General features: G+C 44.9%; 1 protein-coding gene and 1 long non-coding RNA gene across 8 annotated transcripts in view; one reads left to right on the forward strand and one right to left on the reverse strand.

Moving 5' to 3' along the window:
* The window catches only part of SLC14A2 (solute carrier family 14 member 2), a 413,945-nt gene that overhangs the window by 229,444 nt on the left and 163,603 nt on the right, over positions 1–20,898 (forward strand). The window contains exon 3 of one of the 2 annotated variants that reach the window (XM_084778783.1): positions 16,694–16,747. The exons of the other annotated variant lie outside the window; for it this stretch is intronic. The gene's annotated coding sequence lies outside the window, so the exon portion shown is untranslated. The remainder of the gene's footprint in view (positions 1–16,693; positions 16,748–20,898) is intronic. 2 annotated transcript variants of the gene reach the window in all.
* LOC311595832 overlaps positions 1–20,898 on the reverse strand; it is a 116,167-nt gene that overhangs the window by 87,371 nt on the left and 7,898 nt on the right. The gene's annotated exons all lie outside the window — the stretch shown is intronic.

The following is a 20,898-nucleotide window of genomic DNA, read 5'->3' on the forward strand; positions in this document are numbered from 1 at the left end:
GGGTGATGTGGCGTGAGGCCGCCCTGCAGGCATAACCATCAATACCTGGTGATGTGGCATGAGGCCGCCCCGCAGGCATAACCATCAATACCTGGTGATGTGGCATGAGGCCACCCTGCAGGCATAACCATCAATACCTGGGTGATGTGGCGTGAGGCCGCCCTGCAGGCATAACCATCAATACCTGGTGATGTGGCGTGAGGCCGCCCTGCAGGCATAACCATCAATACCTGGTGATGTGGCATGAGGCCGCCCCGCAGGCATAACCATCAATACCTGGTGATGTGGCGTGAGGCCGCCCCGCAGGCATAACCATCAATACCTGGGTGATGTGGCGTGAGGCCGCCCTACAGGCATAACCATCAATACCTGGGTGATGTGGCGTGAGGCCGTCCTGCAGGCATAACCATCAATACCTGGTGATGTGGCGTGAGGCCGCCCTGCAGGCATAACCATCAATACCTGGTGATGTGGCGTGAGGCCGCCCTGCAGGCATAACCATCAATACCTGGTGATGTGGCGTGAGGCCGTCCTGCAGGCATAACCATCAATACCTGGTGATGTGGTGTGAGGCCGCCCCGCAGGCATAACCATCAATACCTGGTGATGTGGTGTGAGGCCGTCCTGCAGGCATAACCATCAATACCTGGTGATGTGGCGTGAGGCCGTCCTGCAGGCATAACCATCAATACCTGGTGATGTGGCGTGAGGCCGCCCCGCAGGCATAACCATCAATACCTGGTGATGTGGCGTGAGGCCGCCCCGCAGGCATAACCATCAATACCTGGGTGATGTGGCGTGAGGCCGCCCCACAGGCATAACCATCAATACCTGGTGATGTGGCGTGAGGCCACCCTGCAGGCATAACCATCAATACCTGGTGATGTGGTGTGAGGCCACCCTACAGGGATAACCATCAATACCTGGTGATGTGGCGTGAGGCGCTACCAAGGGTTTCGAGTTCTACTGGACTTATTTTTCTCCCAACTGCCTAAAGTTACACTGCTGGAGAGAAACCACACTTTTGGGTTAAAGAGAATTGCTTCTCATCAACTTCACAATCACCATCAATTACTACTGGACTGGTTTCTTCCTGAATAAGTCTCAGGTGAGATGCAGCTCAGACCCCTGAGGTGGGAATTAAGAAGGGGAGACAGGACAGGTGAAACCCAGAGGCCAAAGTGGAAGGTTTAGAAAAGAGCTCCGTGTTTCTCTAGCTGTCAGTCTTCCTGCAAAAAGCCTGCCCCTTAAAAGTCCGCAGAAAACATCAAATATCATTAAAAGAGCGCCAAACCCCCGCACAAAACAAATCAATGTTTCTGTTTTTCATGTCTGTAGAAAACATTTCTTTTTCCCACTTCAGCAGTTCCAGACAGAGGACAAATATTTCCACACTTCTCCATAAATCTGGAGTCAGTTGAGCTATAAGAGAATTTCTTCTTCGACGTCCTCCATAACGGCACAGGAAGGGGAAATAAAACGTCAGTACCAAAGGCATTGACTTTAAGAGCTGGTTGAAGGGCTGGAGCCAAGCTCTGGTTTCCGTGGAGAGATCAGGGGCCAGAGTTCTGCATTCCAAGCAGGAAAGAGATTTGTATACCACCTTGCAGGCCCATAAATCCCCCCCCCCCCACTTTAGGACCCCTTCGTATGGCTGCCAAGCAAGAAGTATATATTGTCCACTAGAGCCTGAAGGCTCCAGGATATACGATTTGAAATGTTGCCAACACAGAATGTACTTGGGAGACCGTTCTGCCTCAGCGACTGTTCCAGATAATTGAAATGTAGCCTTTTAAGTACCAGGACAAATCTGAAGTTTTAATTATTTAGTAGGAAAGCGTCTCCTCTCCTACTAAAAACACACTTAAAGTGTAGAGCCCTCGAGAGGATTGTGGTGGAAAAGGCTTTGGCAGCAGGTAGACTGATATTTGAATCCCAGTTCCACCCCTAAAATGTGAGTCAGCTGGCAGCACTCTTATTTTTCTTTTGTCTTGTTGTTTTAACATCTTCACACTTTAATTTCATCAAGATTGAAAGCAGAGAGAGAGAGAGAGAGAGAGAGAGAGAGAGAGAGAGAGAGAGAGAGAGAGAGAGCTCATGACTCATTGGCAGATTTTTGTAAAATATGAATGAAGTCCTCGGCAAACTGCTTGTCACCTGCATCCACTCAAGACATTGTGTCTGCTGCTCTCAGCCATAATAATCCCTCTGCTTTTAAAACCTGCTGAACATGCTCTCCTCCTGGTCTCCCTTGTGCAGATGATTTGATAAATGTCTGTTTTTATAATATGCCCTGATACAGCATGCCTTTGGGGGCTCAAAAAGTGTAAAATCAGGGCCACCCCCCAAATAGAGTCCCATCTGCTGTCACTCATGGGCTGGCTCTGCTACCCACCCACCCTCCGCCCCAGCTATGAAACCTCACTGTATAACACCCTGTCCCTTCGCTACCTCTTATCTGAATTCCTTATGAATAGGATAAATGAAGATGTAGCTAGGCAGCCTGCTGAGGAGCAGGCGTGGACTGTGTGGCCTTGTTTTCTCAAATTCAAGGGAACAGCTTCACTGCCTCTTGGGGTGATCTTGAGCATTAAGAGAGAAGACTTAGGGGAAGCCAAAAACTCGATTTTGAGTTCATCATGGGTGCTCAGGAAATGGTAGCTATTGTTATTGACTAAGAACCACAGAGAAAAGCCTAAGACCATACAATTGCGTCTTTACCTTTGGTCCAGCAGTGAAGCTGATTTGGTTATACTCAGGTTTGTAAGGTTGTCTGTAGTTCCCAATCATCTCTTGTTTTTTCCACACTTCCTTTTTTAGTTAAAGTTTTCCCAGTGTTTGGGAAGGCAGCAGAACCGCGGTGTGCCGAAGTAAATAACCAATGGACTGTTGTAAGCTAGGCAGAGAGCTCTGTGGCCACGAGGGTCTCCAAGTAATAGGCTGTAAGACGTAGCATTGCATAAGCAGAAAATTTGAGCTAACCTTCCATGTAGTGAGCCCAGTGCACACAGAAGGCCCTGGGCAAAGACTCCCTGCCCATAATGAGACACCCAAAGGAAGGGCTTCGAATTTTCAATATTTATGGAAAGATTCTCCATCCTCAGAACACCTGAAAAGGCTCGAGTCAGCACCAAAGGTGCTGCTGGGATGCTTCGCAGTGTTGGGTGGCTGATTTAAAGGGCATTTTATTAAATAAATGAGATGCCTGAACTCCCACAGCTAGTAGCTAGGTGATCTGGACATACTCATTTATATTCCTGGAAGCTCCTTCTCTTCCTTGTTAAAGGATCGTGACTCCACGGTAGCTAGCAAGCAGGGTACGTTGGGATATGAGTCCAGTAGGCACACCAAGAACTTAAACCCCAGGCCAGTCGGCTACCAGCTACCTGGCTATCTTAGGGGAACTTGGCCTTTCTAGACTTCAACTATCTCAGTTCCTACATGGTGGCAGGGGTTGGGGGGCAGTAAACAGCCACCACAAACCCCTCTTCTGCTCCAACAGAGAGAGGAGAGGAGGGTGGAAGGCTAGAAGTACGGGTCAGCTTACAGAATTTAATTACTCGCCATTCTGCAAAGCTATGGTGACCTCCACACCTGGAATCGAGCATGGAATCAACCTCTAAAGAAGTCTTATGATTTGACCACGTCCCCTTGATGGGGAGGCCTGGTGGCACTCAGAGGAAGGATAGCAGGCTACCAAGAAGAGACTTGATACCCTATGAGCTTATACAGGGGAATGAGGTCCCCCTCAGTCACAGTTGTAGGGGAAGGGAGTAAGGGGAAAATGGGAGGGAGGGAGGAATGGGAGGATACAAGGGATAGGATAACAATTAAGATGTAATATGAATAAATTAATAAAATATATTTTTAAAAGGAAAAAAAGTCTTATAGACAAATCCCCTAGACTATTTCAAGTAAGGTACAAAAATCAACCTTCTAAGAAATCAATTAAAAACTAGAATATATGGCAAATGTCAAGGTGGGTGTGGGGAGTGCCATGCTGTGTGTAATTTCTGGGCCTTTGTTGCTCTTTATTCACCTCTGGGAAGTGCTGGAAAATCTGGAGGGTCGTGTGCAAAATCTGCCCGATGTCAATTCCACTTGCAGAGCAGTCCATCTTCTCTGGAGTGTGTGTGACCTTTGCAGGTTGTCACATCCTGGGCATGGCACCAAGTGATCCTCCGCAGGGGCTGGCATGGAGGAGCAGACCCTGAGCCGCAGGGCGGTGCAAGCAGCAGTTTCCGGGCCCTGTGCCAACCTCCAGATAATTGCCAGCAGCAGGAGAGAGGTGGTTGAGGTTGGCGGAGCCTGTCTCTGACAGATAGATTGCCCCCTCCTCACCCAAAGCGGCATCATGGCAGTGAGAATGGGGGTGGCGGGCAGGGGTGGGGGTGGGGGAGTCGAAATGTACTCAGGGAGGGGGAAAGAGAAGAGAGAGAGCAGCTGGGAACAGCTGAGTGTCAGAGTGAGGGACAAATAAAAACAGACAATGGACAGATAGCTAGGGAAATGGTAGAAAGACAAAGGCACTCACACCGGAGCCAGCTCAAGAGAACAGAAACACACAACACACAGAGATAAGCTGAGAGAGCCCAGAGCCTGGCAAATGCCAAAACAAAAAGGAAGGGGGAAGGCAGTACAACCTTTGTCATAAGCAGGATCCTATGCGTGGATTTGAGGGCTCAGCAAAAAGGCAGAACTTCCGTTATCAACCACAAACAGGGGCAAAGGGGAAAAAAATTCAATGAAAGCCCCAAACCCGTGGCGCTACATCAAGGGGAGGGGGGTTGCTCAGCCAGAAGGGGCTGTTGCATGAAAACAGCAGACCTGTTAGCACCATGGGTAATATTTACATACATGGTGCCCCATGTTTCAGGTACAGAGCTCAGCATATACACATATTTTCAGCTATCCACCTGCAAGGTCTTCACTGGCAGTTGCATTTCATCTCTCTAATACTCAGAGCGAGGCAGTAAGCAGGCGTGGCCAGAAGTGCAAGGCAAGGCTTTCCCTCCTCTTGCTAAGCACCCAAACCAAGCCTGGCATCTTTCCTAATTCTCCTTCCCTTTTTCCCCCTCAGTTCTTTTCTTCTCCCCTTGCTCCCTCCATCCCTCCATCTACCCATTTCCCTTACTTCTTTCCTTAGAGCCTGTCTTAAAACCACAAGGCCTGCCTGGAATACTGAGCTCCCAGGCTTGGCCAGCTGGACACTCGTGGGTCAGGAAACACTTTCCTACTGCTACAGCCTTTCCTATGTGGTAAATGGCAACTGTAAAAGGGAGCTACTGACTGTATGCCCAGCTTAAAAGTATCTGGACAGATGAAAGGACCCGCAAGGGGGCAGATGCGGAGGAGCCATATTGCTAAATACAAGGTGGAGATTGCTGTCAAGTTGTAAATATTAGAGACTTCTGCTGGGTGGGAAACAGAAAGAATAATGTCTTCCTGGCTTGCCAAATGCCACAAACATGCTAACAATAGTAACTAATAGTTATTATTGAGCACTTTATGTGCTGGGAGCTAAGCATACATAACTTTGTCAGCCATATGCCTATAAGAGGTCTGTAGTAATAGTCCCATCTGAAAGATGAGTCTTCCGTCTGGATTCTCTGTGCCATTCCAGTCAGATAAAAGCTGGCTGACTCATACCAATTTATTCAAGTCGTATATGCACTGGACAGCTACTACACAGGAGACTTCCTAGGTCTAGTAGGAAGAAAGACGCAGTAATGGATAGAAGAGAAAGGGGAAGATGAGAGACAAAGAAAATCAGATAAATAGCTGTATCTATGAAGCCTGAGGCTCACCAGGGAATGGCTGACACATGTACAGTTTGTGCTTATACATGAAGGCTGAAGACTTCTCAGAAGGCTCAACAGATAATTAAGATCCTTTTTGAATGAGAAGGACAGGGCATGTGGTCCTTCTGAGCTGAGCTGGGAGGCATGAGTTCAAACCAAGGGACTGTGAAATGCAGAGTCCACAATGGACTGAATAGCCATGCCAATAAATGTAGAAATAGGCTTCCTCGGATTATCTTATCTCCTGGTACACACCAGGAGCCTATCCTAGCCTGGGGAATTTGGTTTATGGGGTTTAAGTGATACCAAGGGTTAAGCTCAGAGTCTCTCAAATTCCAGGCATGCATCCCCCCACCACTGAGCACCATCCTTACCCTTTATTTACTTTTTTTTTTTAACTCTTAGATAGTGCCTGAGTTGACGAGGCTTTCCGCCATTCCATGCTTTCCCTGCCTCTGTCTTCCTACGACCTTGGAGCGGTTACAGGTGTGTGGCATCACATCGGCCAGAGAGGCTCTTTGAATATGTAGAAGTGTGGGGGGGGGCGGGGGGGCTAAGCAAGACAATCAGATGGAGATTGAGTCAAAAAAGAAACCAAGGGTTCAGTGGGCAAAGACTAGAAGGTCTGAGTAGAAAATATGGCCCGGTTCCCTACACAGCTCTGTCCGCATTCACTGATTTTTTTTTTCTCCTTAGCAAACATTTATGACATGCCCATTGCGTCCCTGACCTCAGCTAGACACACATCAGTGCACAAAGCAGGCAGAGCCCCTACTCTTGTGAGATTCTAACTCATGTAAGGACGTACACGTGTTCTGCCTCGCCTAGTGATGATGGGACAGAATCCATGTGGGTGGGATTGTCAGGGTTCTTAGCAGGCAGGAACCCACCTGTGAGGTGTCCACAGCGCAGCTGTAGATGCCTGACCTTGAGCTATTAGGAGGAAATGCAAGGTCAGCTGGGACTTGGGATGGGAAAAGTCACGGCCAAGAAGAGAATCTGTTAGCCAGGCCTGTCTTGGTTGCAATTAGCAAAGCCCTCTGGCTTAGGCATTAAACGGTGGTCTGTAGGCTCTGTGGGCAAGCTCCTTAAAGCCAAGGAGTAAAGGCTGCTAAGTAGAGCTGGAGGTCTTGATGGTACCCATCCCTCAAGTCTGGTCATCACTGAGAATTTGGTTTCAGTCCCTATGGCCTCATACCCTGATATCTAGGTTCCTCTGTCCAGTTCCATCTGAAGCTATGAAATAACTAACCTTTAATCACATGCTCACCAGTTGAGCCACTGCAGGTGAGTTCTATGCTAGACGAGGCTACCTGTTACATGGTCCCTCCCAGTTAGCGGGAAGGGAGGGAGATAAACAGTAGAAATCCACTATTGAAATAGACAATTAAAGAGTCACTTCATCTAAGGGACTATTGTATTGAGGGCTTCCCCCAAAATACAGGATATAAAGTTGCTGTTATTCAGAGTGGGGCAGAAATGTTACTCCCCACTGCACCACTCACTACTGCACACAAATTACAAAGTGAGTCCACTGAACAGTTAGGGCGAGAGGTGGCTTTCTGTGACTAGCTCCTCCCAGAGGGAGAAGAAAGTTAGACCCTTCTGAAGATACAGTAGCATCAGTATCACAAAAGCAGGTGCCAGTGAGTGCCAGGACTTACCAGAGCTGTGTCACTGGAGCGTCTGCTTGCCTTTGCAAAACATCAAGATGAGGCTGTCGCCCCTCTGCCGCCAACCTCCACCTCCCACTCCCAGCAGGAATGGGGGGGGGGCTGTCAGGAGCAGTGCCTTCGGTTGGAGGCTCCTCATTAGCTGGGAAGGGCGGCCCTGCAGGAAACCAGCACCGAGGAACAAGAACAATTTGAAAGGATGCAGGAGGCTTTAAGCCAGAATGGTTCTCCAGGGGGGTGGCAGGGCTAAGTGGAAATGCAGGCAAAGGGAACCAAAGGGGGGCATGAACGAGTGAGGCCACCATTCAGCAAAGAAAATGAATGCTTACCATCAGGGAAGGGGGCAACCTCTTCAGCAGGGAGGAGAAATCAAAACAAAATGAAGAGAAATTTGAGCAAAAAAAAAAAAATCAATGCTTTAAAAACATATATTCATGCTTCAGAGAAAAGTTCTTCAAACTCTGAGACGGTCACAGTTTGCTCTGATATAAGGAAGAAGCAGGTGGGTAGGGGGTGTGCCAGTGTCGGGCTACGTGGTCTTAGACTCTGGACTGTGTTTCCCCATTTGTAAAATGTCTTGAGAATCCTCACGTTGTATGTAGCAGAGTATGGTGTAAGAATTTGCTGAAATGACGGAAGGGGGGAGACTTGAAAATATTAAGCAGCGAGTACGTATTTAATTAGGGTAGGTGGATAATTAGAACATGGCAGTTAGAAATTGGGTCACTCTAACCAAGCAAAGAAGGGGGCAGGGATGGAGGCTATTTAAGGCTGAGGATTCAGGTGAGCTAGCATCCTGCTAAATGCCAAGGACCAAAGTAATGGCCTGTCTGTGTTTAAAAAGCAAGCATGATTGGGAAGAAGCTCCTACATCCTGCAGTCCCCTTCAAGATGTCAAGTGTGATGTAGAAAGATCATGAGATAAAAAACTAAAGGCATCTTGTCTGTCTAGTAAAATAAAGCAAAGTAATACAATTTCCTCTATGAATAAAAAGAGAAATGCAGCTTGAGGGACCAATAATACCACAGAGCTCAAAGTAAGACCCGAGCGCAGGTGGACTTGCTCCTATTGCATTCTATAGGTGGGTGGGTGGGGGGGGCGGGGAGAAAGAGATCAGAAAAGCCATAGAGGTGGTATGGGGCATGGTGTGCATGGAGAGACGGTCAGTGTGGATGAAATATTGTAAGACTGAAGTAACAAACGTTTTTAGAAACGTCAGGCTGCAGAAATCTTCAATATTAAATGAAGAATTGGTTGCAAAGAAAAAGGAAGCCTTTGGGGGACCTTGAAATAAAGGGGGTGGCTAGGCCAACAGGTAGGTAGATAGAGGGACAGACCCTTGCATAGACAGGAAAGGTGAGACTATGGCAAGACACTTAGAGAAAAGGAACGTGAGGTATAGGAAGGAGAATCAGGTGGCTGCAGAGAAAATAGAGAATAATGGAGTTTATATATGAATTTATAGACATAAAGCTAAACATTTCCCTCATTCTAATACTGCCATGGGCTTTTATTGGGGTAGTGGATAAATGCATACATTTAAGAGAAAACTTCACATCTTCTGTTTTGGTATGCCACTTCCAAGTGTATTGTATGTCCATTAAGTTGTATAGTCTTTGGGCCGGGTTAATTTTTGTGTATGATATCTTTGTTTATTTACAATATTTTCTATAATAAACTAAAAAAAAAAAAGGATGAATGGCGAGCAAGGTGGATGACTTGGTGAAGGTGCTTGTTATGCAACTCTGGCAACCTAAATCCCATCCCTGGAGCCCATGAGAGAGCCGACTCCAGTTCCCTCCCACCCCCACGCCCCCAACACACACTGTGGCATGCCCGCCTTCACCTGCATCGCCTACTTACAGAGTGACTTATTTATTTCGAGAAAAAATAATGGGGAAGTGCTAGCAGGCCATGGTACCTACTTGCCTACAGAGACTCAGTTGATGCCATCGTAACGAACCATAGTTTGCAAGGCTGTGTGTGCTAATTGTGTCCTGTGCCTGGTGGGGGTTGGAAACAGAGGTGACTGGAAAGCTAGGTGGGTTCGGATCATTTAGATACATGGACTTACCCAGCAGGTGTGTCGAGCAAGAGGATGAAGAGAGAAGGGACTGTCAGATTTTCTTACAGTTGTTTGTGCAAATACAGGGACTTGAAAACTACAGATAGTCCTCTAGTGAACTTCAGAAACATCCTTACAGGGACTTGAAAACTACAGATAGTCCTCTAGTGAACTTCAGAAACATCTTTTAGTTTCTCTGAACCTTCTATTATCCACGTACTGTTCTTTCTGTTTGTATGTGTCGCCCCTTAGCGTCATAAGCTTTGCTGCCTTACTTTTGATGCACAAGCATTCATAACGCTCAATGTCACTGTGAGTCATAACAGAGTTTCGTGCCCTGAACTCAGCTGTGTCTCCTGTGCCTGTTTTCTGCCTTCTCTGCCCTCACACCTGAATTCTGTTAGAGTGTTAAAATGGTGTAGCAGTTCATTAATATTTTCCTGGTTTCCTCTAACTGTCATTTCTACAACATTTTGGCCTCTATTCAGCATTGAATTCATTAAGCTCTCACTCCGGGTCTTTCAGTTTTCTGAAAGACTAGTTTCTCCAGTCCTTTTGATCCCAGCACTCAAGAAGGTAGAGGCCGGTGCATCACTGAGAGTTCAAGGCCAGCCTGATCTACAAAGTGAGTCCAAGACAGCCACAGCTACCCAGAGAAACCCTGTCTCAAAAAACAAAAACACAAAAACCCTAGTAGTTTCTCTTCCATCAGTGGCTGAAGTTTGGCCTTTAACACACTCAAGACAAGGTTTAGGCAGGACCATCCTTCCAGGTCTCAGTGCTAGGCTGAACTTGTACTTGAGCAACAGTTTGAACCGAGATAATCTTTGTTCTTGCCTAATTCTCAATGATGAGGTTTGGTAAGCATCATATGACTGTGCAGAGTTTAGCATGGTTCACTTTACTCTGTGTTGAAATTGGCCTTTTGAGTGGCTAACACCTTTGCCTTCAGGGTTGATAGGCCTGCATAAATATTTCCTAACACAGTTTGTGATTTGTGATCTCTTTCTCTTTGCTTTGTGTGCTATGAAGATGTCACTGTTTCGGGGGATGAGTGCTGGGAGTTGTTTTGTTATTGTATTTTTTATTTTTATTTAAGTTATTCAGATTGCATCTCAATTGTTGTCCCCTCAGTTGTATCTCCCCATTGCCCCTCCCTCTCTCTTTCATCCTATTCCCCTCCCCTAGGTCTGTGACAGAAGGGGACCTTGTCTGCCACTGTAAGATCACAGCCTATCAGGTCTCATCCTGGTAGCCTGCTTACTCTTCTTCCTCTAAGTGTTACCAGGTCTCCCCACCAAGGGGAAGTGGTCAAATAGGGGGCACCAGAGTTCATGTCAGGGTCAGTCCCTGCTCTCTACACAACTGTGGAGAACATGATGTTCATTGGCTAGATCTGGATAGGGGGTCTAGGTTTACTGCATGCATTGTCCTTGGTTGGTACAGTAGTTTGAGCTGACCTGCCTGGGGTCCAGATCCGCCAGCCTTAATGGTCTTCTTGTAGGTTTCAAGGACCCTCTGGATCCTTCTATTTCCCCATTCTCCCATACCTCTCTTACCTCTTCCCAATAGGAAGTCCCATCATCTATTCTTTCAAACACATTCTTTTCTGTTTTTGCCTCATGCCTCTTCTCAAGCCCTGCGTTGATGCATCTGCACAGACCTATTGTATTTATCTTCTACACATCTGTCTGCCTTTCATCCTTTTAAACCATGTGCTGAGACACTCTATATTCTTATGCCTGGTTGGCATTTTGTGGCCTAAAATGGGTCTCAATTTGGAGGTGATTTTGCTTGTTTTTCCTTTATTTCTTCCCTGAGCTCACTTGCTTATTTGTGTTCTCTCTCTCTCTCTCTCTCTCTCTCTCTCTCTCTCTCTCTCTCTCTCTCTCTCTCTCTCTCTCTCCCTCCCTCCCTCCCTCCCTCCCTCCCTTCCTTCTCTCTTCCCCTCCTTCCCCTCCCTTTCCCACTCATCCCTCACCCTCACCCTCTCCCTTCCTCCCCCCCCTCTGCTTATTCTTGTCTCTAAGTTGTTTGGACACTTCTTCCCAGATTTCTTATTTTATTTAAACAATTTTTTAAAGTTTGTTATATTATGTTTGTTGGTTCTATGGTAATTTTCTTGGCATACATGGTTTCCTTTTCCTTGATGGCAACATGATTTGGTGTGTGTTCTTTGTCTACTTTTTTCTCTGGTTATCAATTATTCTATTAGAATATCTTTGTAATGTTATTCTGATGTTTTCTTTCTAATTCCAACTAATAGTTGACTGAGACAACTCTTTTTTAACTATCTGTTTTGCAGCAGTTTTGGGAGAGAAGGGACCCCATGATGGTACCCAGCATAGTCTGACATGTTTGCAATGATGCTACCTGTCACATGTAAGGTTCTGACTGTATTCGTGTGTGCAGGTTAATTTCACCTCCAAGAAAAGAAGATATTGATGTTTACAAGACTGACTAATCTGGGCCTTTTCGTCTCTGACCTTGGCCAATAGGCATGCTTAGATGTTGCATCTACTCTTTGTCTGGTTTATTTGAACTCCCAATCCCCACCTCTTAACAAAGTCCAGGACTGTCTTTGCAGACTGCCATTCACTTTAGATCAATTGTTTCCCCCCCCCCCATCCCCAAAGACTTGGTTGCCTTGCCTCTTTCACAATCTCTGGGCTCTGCCAACTTTGCTTAAGATCTACCTGCTATAGTTGCAGATGTATTCCTGCTTTTGGCAGACCTTCCTCAGCAAAGGTGGACTCTGTGTGTCTGTTTCGCATTTTCCTTGGTGTTTTGAAATGAATTCAAAGAAACTGGACAGGGCTACCTGAACACAGCTGTCCTAAAAGTAGATGTTCCTTGTACACATGTGTGTATTCTCCAACTGTCCACCCCTGAGTCTCCAGCACCTAAGGCTGTATCTGGGAAAGAGGTCATGGTCTGGGACTATTAGTTAAACCAAATGAAGATACGCAGAAGCAGGCAAACAGTTCTTAGATGTAAGAGCAGAGACAAGACTGCTTTAAAGGACTTTCTTTAAAGGAACATTAACAAAGACTGCCCTCAGATTCCTATGGGATGGTAACGAGGCACACTTCTCAGGGCCTCCTCGTAGCTCAGACATTTCCAATCTACTTTACCCATCTTTGTTATATCTTCTTTGCATCCTGCTCTTCCTGGGCTAAATAAGTGTATCTGATACCCAGGAACCTATAGGATCCATGGATTCTGTAGGAGCACTTTGTGTACTAGGTTTTGTAAAGCCCTAATCTAATCTCTAGCCTCTGTTTATGCATATGTTTTCAATTTGTTTCCGCTTGGATTACTTCTGAAATTGGCAAGGCCCCTTTCCTCTTTGGTGTACATTTTTTAGAAAACTAAGGGCAAAAACAATCCTTTGTACCCCAATTTTAGTAAATAATGGTGTTAAGCATTCATGGCCCCCTGCAGCCATGCCCCACTGGTGCCCAGAACTGTACAGATGTAGACATTAAGAAAGGATTATGCAACAAAGGGAATACTAAAAGAATATGACAACTTATTTCATCCCTTGTGAATTTGGAGGGTGGTCCTTAGGTCCTTAGGTTTAGGGATGGGGGGATTGAATAACCTCCCCTAGAAAAGAGTATCTTTAGTCAGTACATATCAGAGTCCAGGATTCTCTTTGGTTTTCTTTTTCTAAAAGAGTGGGCCTTTGACTAAAGAATTTATCCCAGCTTAATTCCCCGAGTGCAGGAAGCATCTCAGATGGCTCTCATGGCTTCCATGAAAGGAAAGCAGTAGATATCTAAAAGGTAGATTTTTGGCTTCTGGCTTGCCTTGAGTCTTATTCAGAATATTCAGCTATCTAATCCCACACTGCGTTGGTCCTTTTGGAAATCACCCATGGATGAGCTCCTTCCTCTATCTCTCTCTGCTCTCCGTCTCCCTCTTTGTCCTTTGCTTTGAATCACTCAGAATCCCTCAAGTTGCTCAAACTCATACACCTCTTACTTCAACAAGTGTCCACACTAAGGTGAGCAGCATCAGAGGAGAGAGAATGCCAGGCAGATGCACGCATTGCCTACAGAAGCATGGCGGCCAGCTGCCTCCGCCCACACTTGCAGTCATCCGTCTTCCTTCTCACAGACGCAGATGGATAGTACCCTCCTAGTTCATATCACCAAACAGCTTTCTCTCCCCTACCTGAAAATCTGTGCCTACCCTCACTCTTACCTCCACCCTAGGAACTTAAATGCATTCTTCCAAGTCACCCTGGTTTACTGGGAACAGTGCCAGTTAACATCTGGGTACTCACTTGCCCTAGAAATGAGTTCTTAATGGCAAGTTGTGTGACATATTGAAAAACTAATGCTTAAAGTTTAAAATGCAACACAAGTAAGAATGGTGTTAATTAGAAGCAATGTCCTTATTTTCTTCCCTCCTTTGTTGGAAAATACTGGCTCATGAAAATGGAGCACACAGAGACCTGGAATCCAAGTCCCCACACAGCCTGCAGAAGGGAAGGAATGGGCCTGGGGGGAGGGGAGGGAGGAAGGTTGTGAGATCAGTGCAGCTGCCAGCATGGTTCCCAAGATTAGGAAAAGGAGGCAGGACTCCAAGCTCAGAAGCAAGGGTTTCAGAGTAATGCAACCCCCAGGCCAGGGAAGATGACACTTAACAAAAGTCTGGGCATTCTGTGTGGCTCTTTCACCTCCTTTTCTATGGCTGTAATATGCCAGCAACCTCCCTCTGTTATTTCATTTATGGCAAGGACTCCGGGTCTTGCATCTGGTTATAATGGTGATCTATGTATGCCATCTACAGTGGACATGGCTAATGATCCTATTTTATTTCTTAATTAAGAATTTGAAAGTATCACAAATTACTGCAATTAACACACATTTTCTTCCTCATTTATTTACTTATTTAGATCCTAAAATTGCACCCTTAGCTTCAACCAACCACAGGATTTGGAATCTGTTAAAATATATAGCATTCATTAAAATATGCATTTGTCCCCAACAATGAGTCATTGCAGTTCAGAAATGATGGTTATCTATGTACAGGAAGTACTTCCAAAAGGATAGCTGTTAAATTCAGCCCATACAGCTTCGTACCATAAAATCTGAATTTATTGATAATCTCTTAGGTGACTGAAATAGGCTAAATATTTTCCCTTTTTTCATATTAAGGTTTTTTAATTCTTTTATTTATTTTTATTCACTTTACATCCTGGTCACAGCCCCATCTCTCCTCTCATCCCCATCCCACACTACCTCCCTCTCCCCCTCTCCCCTTCCTCAAAAAGGGGGAGCCATCCTTCCCATCTACCCCAGCTCATCAAGTCACATCAGGACAGTGCATGTCCTCTTCCCCTATGGCCTAGCAAGGCGGTCCCACCAGGGCTGGGAGTGATAAAAAGATCAGAGTCCATGTCAGAGACAGCACCCGCGCCCCTTTCTAGAGGACCCCCATGAAGCCTGAGCTGCCCACTGCCTACACCTGTGTAGGAGGCCTAGGTCCACTCCATGCATGGTTCTTGGTTGGTGCTTCAGTCTCAGCAAGCCCCTCTGGGCCCTGAATAGTTGGTTCTGTTGGTCTTCTTGTGGAACTCCTGTCACCTGCATGTCCTTTTCTTCCCTTGCCTGCCCCCTGCCACTTTTTCATAAGACTCCCTATGCATAGCCCAGTGCTTGGCTGTGAGACTCAGCATCTGTTTCAACCCTCTCAAAGGACAACTCTGCTGGGCTCCTTTCTGCCAGCATAGCAGAATATTGTCAATAGTGTCCAATCCAAAACTCACCCTGTCTATAAGATGTGCAGAGATAAAGATAGAACAGAGATTGAGGGAATTCCCAACCAATGCCTGGCCCTACCCAGGGCCCATCCCATGGGAGAGAGGCTGAATATTTTCGATGGAACATGATGCAGCATTTGCTTCACGTTCAGTGTGGTTGCTCTCCCTTTCAAAGCTCTTGGAAACTGTGAGCATCACCACACTGTCAGAACATTAGTGTCCACTGAAGCTGAGTGAGTTCAGGGTGGTTAAATTCCTCAGGCTGTTTCAAAACAATACTGTTTTGAATACTGGTTCGAATCAAAATAAGTAGTAATTTTCAAAAATCAAGCTGATTTTTTTTCATTCTTGTGGGGTTATTTATTTATTTTTTATTTATTAACTGACTTATATGGAGACACAGTTTAAGGAGAGATGGTTGGAAATAACCCAGAACTACATTTTAGCTATGTTACAATGCTATTTATTGCAGCCTTCTTTATATTAGGAAAAGGAATAAAAGAGACAAACTGTGCTACAATATAACACTGGGTGAGTTGTAATACAGCTGAAATAATAGACATCCACTAAACACTATGTACCGTATACTATGTGTGGCTAAATTGCCAGAAAAAGCATTAGCTTAGAACAACAAAAATACTAGTTCACAGTTTAGCAGGTCAGAGATATGAACAGAGCTTCCCTGGGCACTCTGATATGTGTCTCTCACAAAACTGCAGTGCAGGTGTTTTCTGGAACCATAGTTGTCTCATTGCCAAACTAGGAGAGGATGCTCTTTCAAGCTTAGCTAGAGTGGCTTTTGCTGGGATTCACTTATTCATGGACTGTGGATCGGGAGTCTCCCCCAGTTGCCTGCTATGTGAACATTTCTGTAGGGCAGTTCATGAAATGGTTTCATTGCCACAGGCAAGCCAGACAGCAAGGGAAGATGAGCCACATGGAAGACAGAGTTGTTTATGTCACTTCATCTCAACCTCAACACTTTGTTCTATCCTATTGTTCAGAATTCAGCAAGGCTCATCTCAAAGTCAAGAGTGGACGGTAACCATTGAAAGCGATCATGACGCTGTCTGCCAGCTGAATTCTATTGTCAAAAGTTATTTATAATATCACATTGAATTGAAAAACTAGCAGTACAAAGCTATGGGTACAGTGGGACTCCCTGTTCAAACTAAAGGCAATATATCCACGTATACATAAAGATACTTTAAAAAATCTAAATGTTCCATGAATTAACAGTATTTTATGAATAGATCCTGCTTTTACATCTTAGTGTTGTTTTCTATATAAAATTATTGTTCATAATTTTCAAAGGTATAAATAATTTTTTACAAAGCAGTTTAGGTGTCCAAATGTTTCTAACCACTAATATCTTTTCAGGGTTACTTCTTACCACTTGAAGTCATCTAAAGAGTTCACAGGACCGAGGAAACTGTGAGTATATGCTAGAATCTGCCGCTGAGGTTTTGGCGTCTAAACCAGCTGTTGTAACTAGTAATAGTATCATGGAGAGTTAAAACTGTTTTTCCCTTTCTGGGATCACTGGAGCTACTTGGGAGCTAAGACTGACCTGAAAGCGGTGGGTCCTACAGACTGACCTGAAAGCGGTGGGTCCTACAGACTGACCTGAAAGAGGCGGGTCCTGTGAGAGTGTTTCCTGCCTCATGCTAGAGTCTTTTCCACTCAATTTTTGTTTCTTACAGATATGAGCTAGCATAATCATATCACCATCACCTCCGAAAAAAATCCTAAAGGGAGAGTTTCTATTATATGTCAAAAATAAATAAATGGATATGCCACTGCAGAGCAAATCACAAAACTGGAAAAGGAGAGGGATGAGTGAGACAGAGGATGAGGCACTAACAATCTCTATACTTCATCAGCTTTTGGGTCTCAGGGGAGCCTACATTGGGAGACTTCTAGCCATTAGATTTGTGGTTCTTAGGAGTCTGCAATACAAAAAAATCTTGTTTTAACTTTCAGTAACAAATATATAGAACAATGGATTATTTACCTATCTTAATATTTTAAGAAGACAGAAAGAAAAGAAAAGAAAAGAAAGAAAGAAAGAAACGTAAAGAAAAGAATGCCAAAAGCATTCTGTAGCAGATCAGCACAGAGGATAATCACTAATCTCACTGTGCTATTGCCATTATTATTTTATGATTAACTCAGGCCAATTAGCTAAATGGCAGCTATAGTGATTACCTCTACTAGGGGGCTAAGAGAGCAAAATGAAGCTTTGTGTCATCCCCTTATAGTGTTCTGCCTTTCCTGACAAAATTCAGGCTAGGAACGTGTTTTTATGATACTGTACATGGTAGCTGAGGGCTGGTAATATGGGTCTGTGGCTAAATTCACTTCCTGTAAAAGCCTAGTGACCTGAGTCTGATATTCCTAAAACTACAGTGAAAACAAAGAACTGACTCCTAAATGTTTTCCTCTGGCCTCTGACCTCTAACTTCTGACCTCCACACATATACCATGACATGTCCTTACACACACATATGCACACATGCACACACACAAACATACACACACACAAGTAACAGCAGCAGCAACAACAACAATAATAATAAACATCTTAAGTAATGACAGACTTCATTTTTTCCACAGTCATGACATGATATGTTCAGCCTCTCCCCTAGTTTTGGTATCTATGGTTTTCATGAATTCATCTCAGAAGTAAAATTTAAAAATTGTAAATTCCTTAGTAAAAAGCAAAAAGACAAAATCTTGTGGTCACTATGCTTGGAATCGATGTCAGCATATAAGGAGCTTTATTGTGTGCGACCCAAATTTTTGAAATTTTATAAATGAGAAAGTGAAGATGCAGGCAGGTGAGGGGCATGTCCAAGGTCATAAGAAAGAGCAGGTGTTAAGATGATCCTTGAAGGGCTACACTGGTTTCCTATTACTGTTGTAATAAGCTACCATGAACTTAGAGATTTAAAGCAACCTCATAGTGTGTACTTCAGAAGTCTCATACAGATCTCACTGGCTAAAAACAAGATATTTGCAAGACTGGCTTCCATTTTAGAACCTCTGAGAACAGTCCATTTATTTTCTCTTTTCAGCTTTTAGGGACTGCCTATGTTCCTTGGCTTGTGACTTCTTCCTCCATCTCTTAATCTGATAACGTTGCCTTTTTCTTGACCACTCTCTACTCTTATTTCCAACTGCAACCAGAAGCAGTTTTCTGATTTTAAAGCCTTACATGACTGGACTGAAGCTAAGGTTTTAATCCTTTTGACACCTAAGACATGGCATGCACAGGTTGATGGGGGTGCAGACATGCACATCTTTGATTGGGGGACCTAGCACTATTTTGTCTATCATAGGAAGACAACAAAATCCATGGTAAGTCAGTAGTGTGTTGGCTAAGAAAGAAGTATTTGTGGGCACCTTTTGCAGGCTGGGGTCCTCTGGGATCAGACTCTGGGATGGAAGCTTCTAGGTGAAAGATGTGTACCCCCAGCTTTTGCAGGGCGTAGGAAGGTGAGCAGGCAGAAATGCTCAGAAGGAGGAGGGGCCTTCAGATGTGTCACAAAGCCTCCACTCATGCCAGAGAGATCTCTGAAGTGGAATTGTCAAGTTCTGTTGTTATTATTAGGGGTCTTTAAATTCCTTTTGCCTCTGATTGCTCTGACCACATCAAACACTCACAAGATGTGGTCTGTCCTGTTGAAGAAGAATATAGGAATCTGTGCTCTTCTGAGAGCAATGTCCAACTGCTAGGGCAATGTGTCCTTTATTCAAGCAGAGGGATCCAAGCAAGCTGAACCCATAAAACCCGTTCCTAGGCTTCATGTTTTTGTGTGGAAGGAAGAAAAAAAAAGAAGCTGGCTGTAGTCTATTTGGAATAAAACAGTTGGAAGAAAGCACAGAGTGGTCCTCGAAGTAAAGCTTAGAAATCAGTAGGAAAAGGGTCCTGTATCTCATCTATGTTTTAAGGTTAGACAAGGCAAGGCTTGGAAGAAGAGTATGCTTTTACTAATAGTGCATGAAAAGTCAAGCAAGAGTGGGCAAGGACAATGTAGGGATAGAAGAAGATCAATGGTGTTGGCCACATTATTAAAAACACAGATGATGAATTACTGGACCAAGATCCAAAGCTAAGTCAGAAATCCCGGGCTCTGTCTACAACAGAGAAGTGGCTATTGGCACAGTCAGGGTAGGCAGCTGTGATGGGAACTTAGGGACCCAACAACTTCTCAATTGAGTTGAAAGCAAGGTCAGCCAGGGAAGTGGGTGGAGCACTGATGAGAAATCCTGTTTCAATAGAACTAAAGGCAAGAACTTAATTACCAAGGAAAGTACATTTTGTATTATTAATAAATTAAGGATCAGGCTATGGTGTTGTATCATCTGGCCATGAATGTCATTTGGCCCAAGTCCAAGGCTGATCCTGGCACAGGAGTGAGAGATGCAAGGGTCAGAAAGAAGTAGGGCAGAGCCATATGCTCACTCCAAGGGAGGCACTCTCACATTATCTCAGGGCCGACCTCAGTGCTCATTTTAACTTAATGGAGGCTGCATTCAGCAATGAGGGACAAAGACTGATTTGTTTCTGCCCTTGCACCCACAAGGTTCTCACTCCCTCAGGTCAGTGCTGAGCCCAGCATCTGCATACAGGTGGTTCTGCTTATTTGTCCAGACAAACCCCGTGGACCACTCGTCCACCTCCACTCTTCCACATATCCAGACCACAAAGTCAGGAAGTGATATTTACCAAAGAGACTTCCAGAGGCCAGAGAGATGGCTCAGTGGATAAAAGTGCCTGCCACTCAAACCTGATGACCTAAGTTCAGAGGCTCCATGAAACCTGATGCACATCAGTCATCCCAGAGGGCGGCAGAACCACCTGGAAGCTCACAGACCAGCTAGCCTTCAGTGAAGCAGAAGATGCAAGAGAGACCTTGCCTGAAAGGAAAGTGGGAAGTGAGACCTGATTTCTGAAAGTTGTTCCCTAACTTCCTCGTGTGCCGTGGCACATATGTTCCCACATTCACATATACATCACACACACACACACACACACACACACACACACACACACACACACACACAGAGCACCATATACACATTTTAAAAGGAAGGAAGGGAGAGAGAGACAGAGAGAGAAAGGAACTTTAAGCTAGGTACCACAGCTGTACATGTGCCTGCAACTCCAACACTCAGGAGCCAGAGATAGGTGGATTATTAATTCAAAGTCAGCCTGATTTATCCAGTGTAATCCTATCTCAAAAACAACTATTCATCATCATCATTATTATTATTATTTATCATTATTTTTATTCATTTAAAGATAGAATTTCTAATCTTCTAAAACAATGTGTAGACATTACACTGGGCCAACCACGCATGCTTACAAAATGAGTTAGATTTTTCCACATGCCTTGATTCAAATGACACAGGTAAAGCAGAGCATTGCACACATGCCTGTCTGGTCGGACTTGTTCTTTTGAGCTCATAAAAGCACTCGCACACCTTCGGCTCGCTGGATCAGCTCAGCAAGCAGGTCAGGCAGGCATAGAGCAGTTAAAATAATACCCAAGGCAGTCATGTGATCCGCCCAAGACCAG

The sequence above is a fragment of the Acomys minous genome (assembly GCF_964271855.1).
Source record: "Acomys minous genome assembly, chromosome: 4".
In the NCBI taxonomy this organism is placed as follows: Eukaryota; Metazoa; Chordata; class Mammalia; order Rodentia; family Muridae; genus Acomys; species Acomys minous.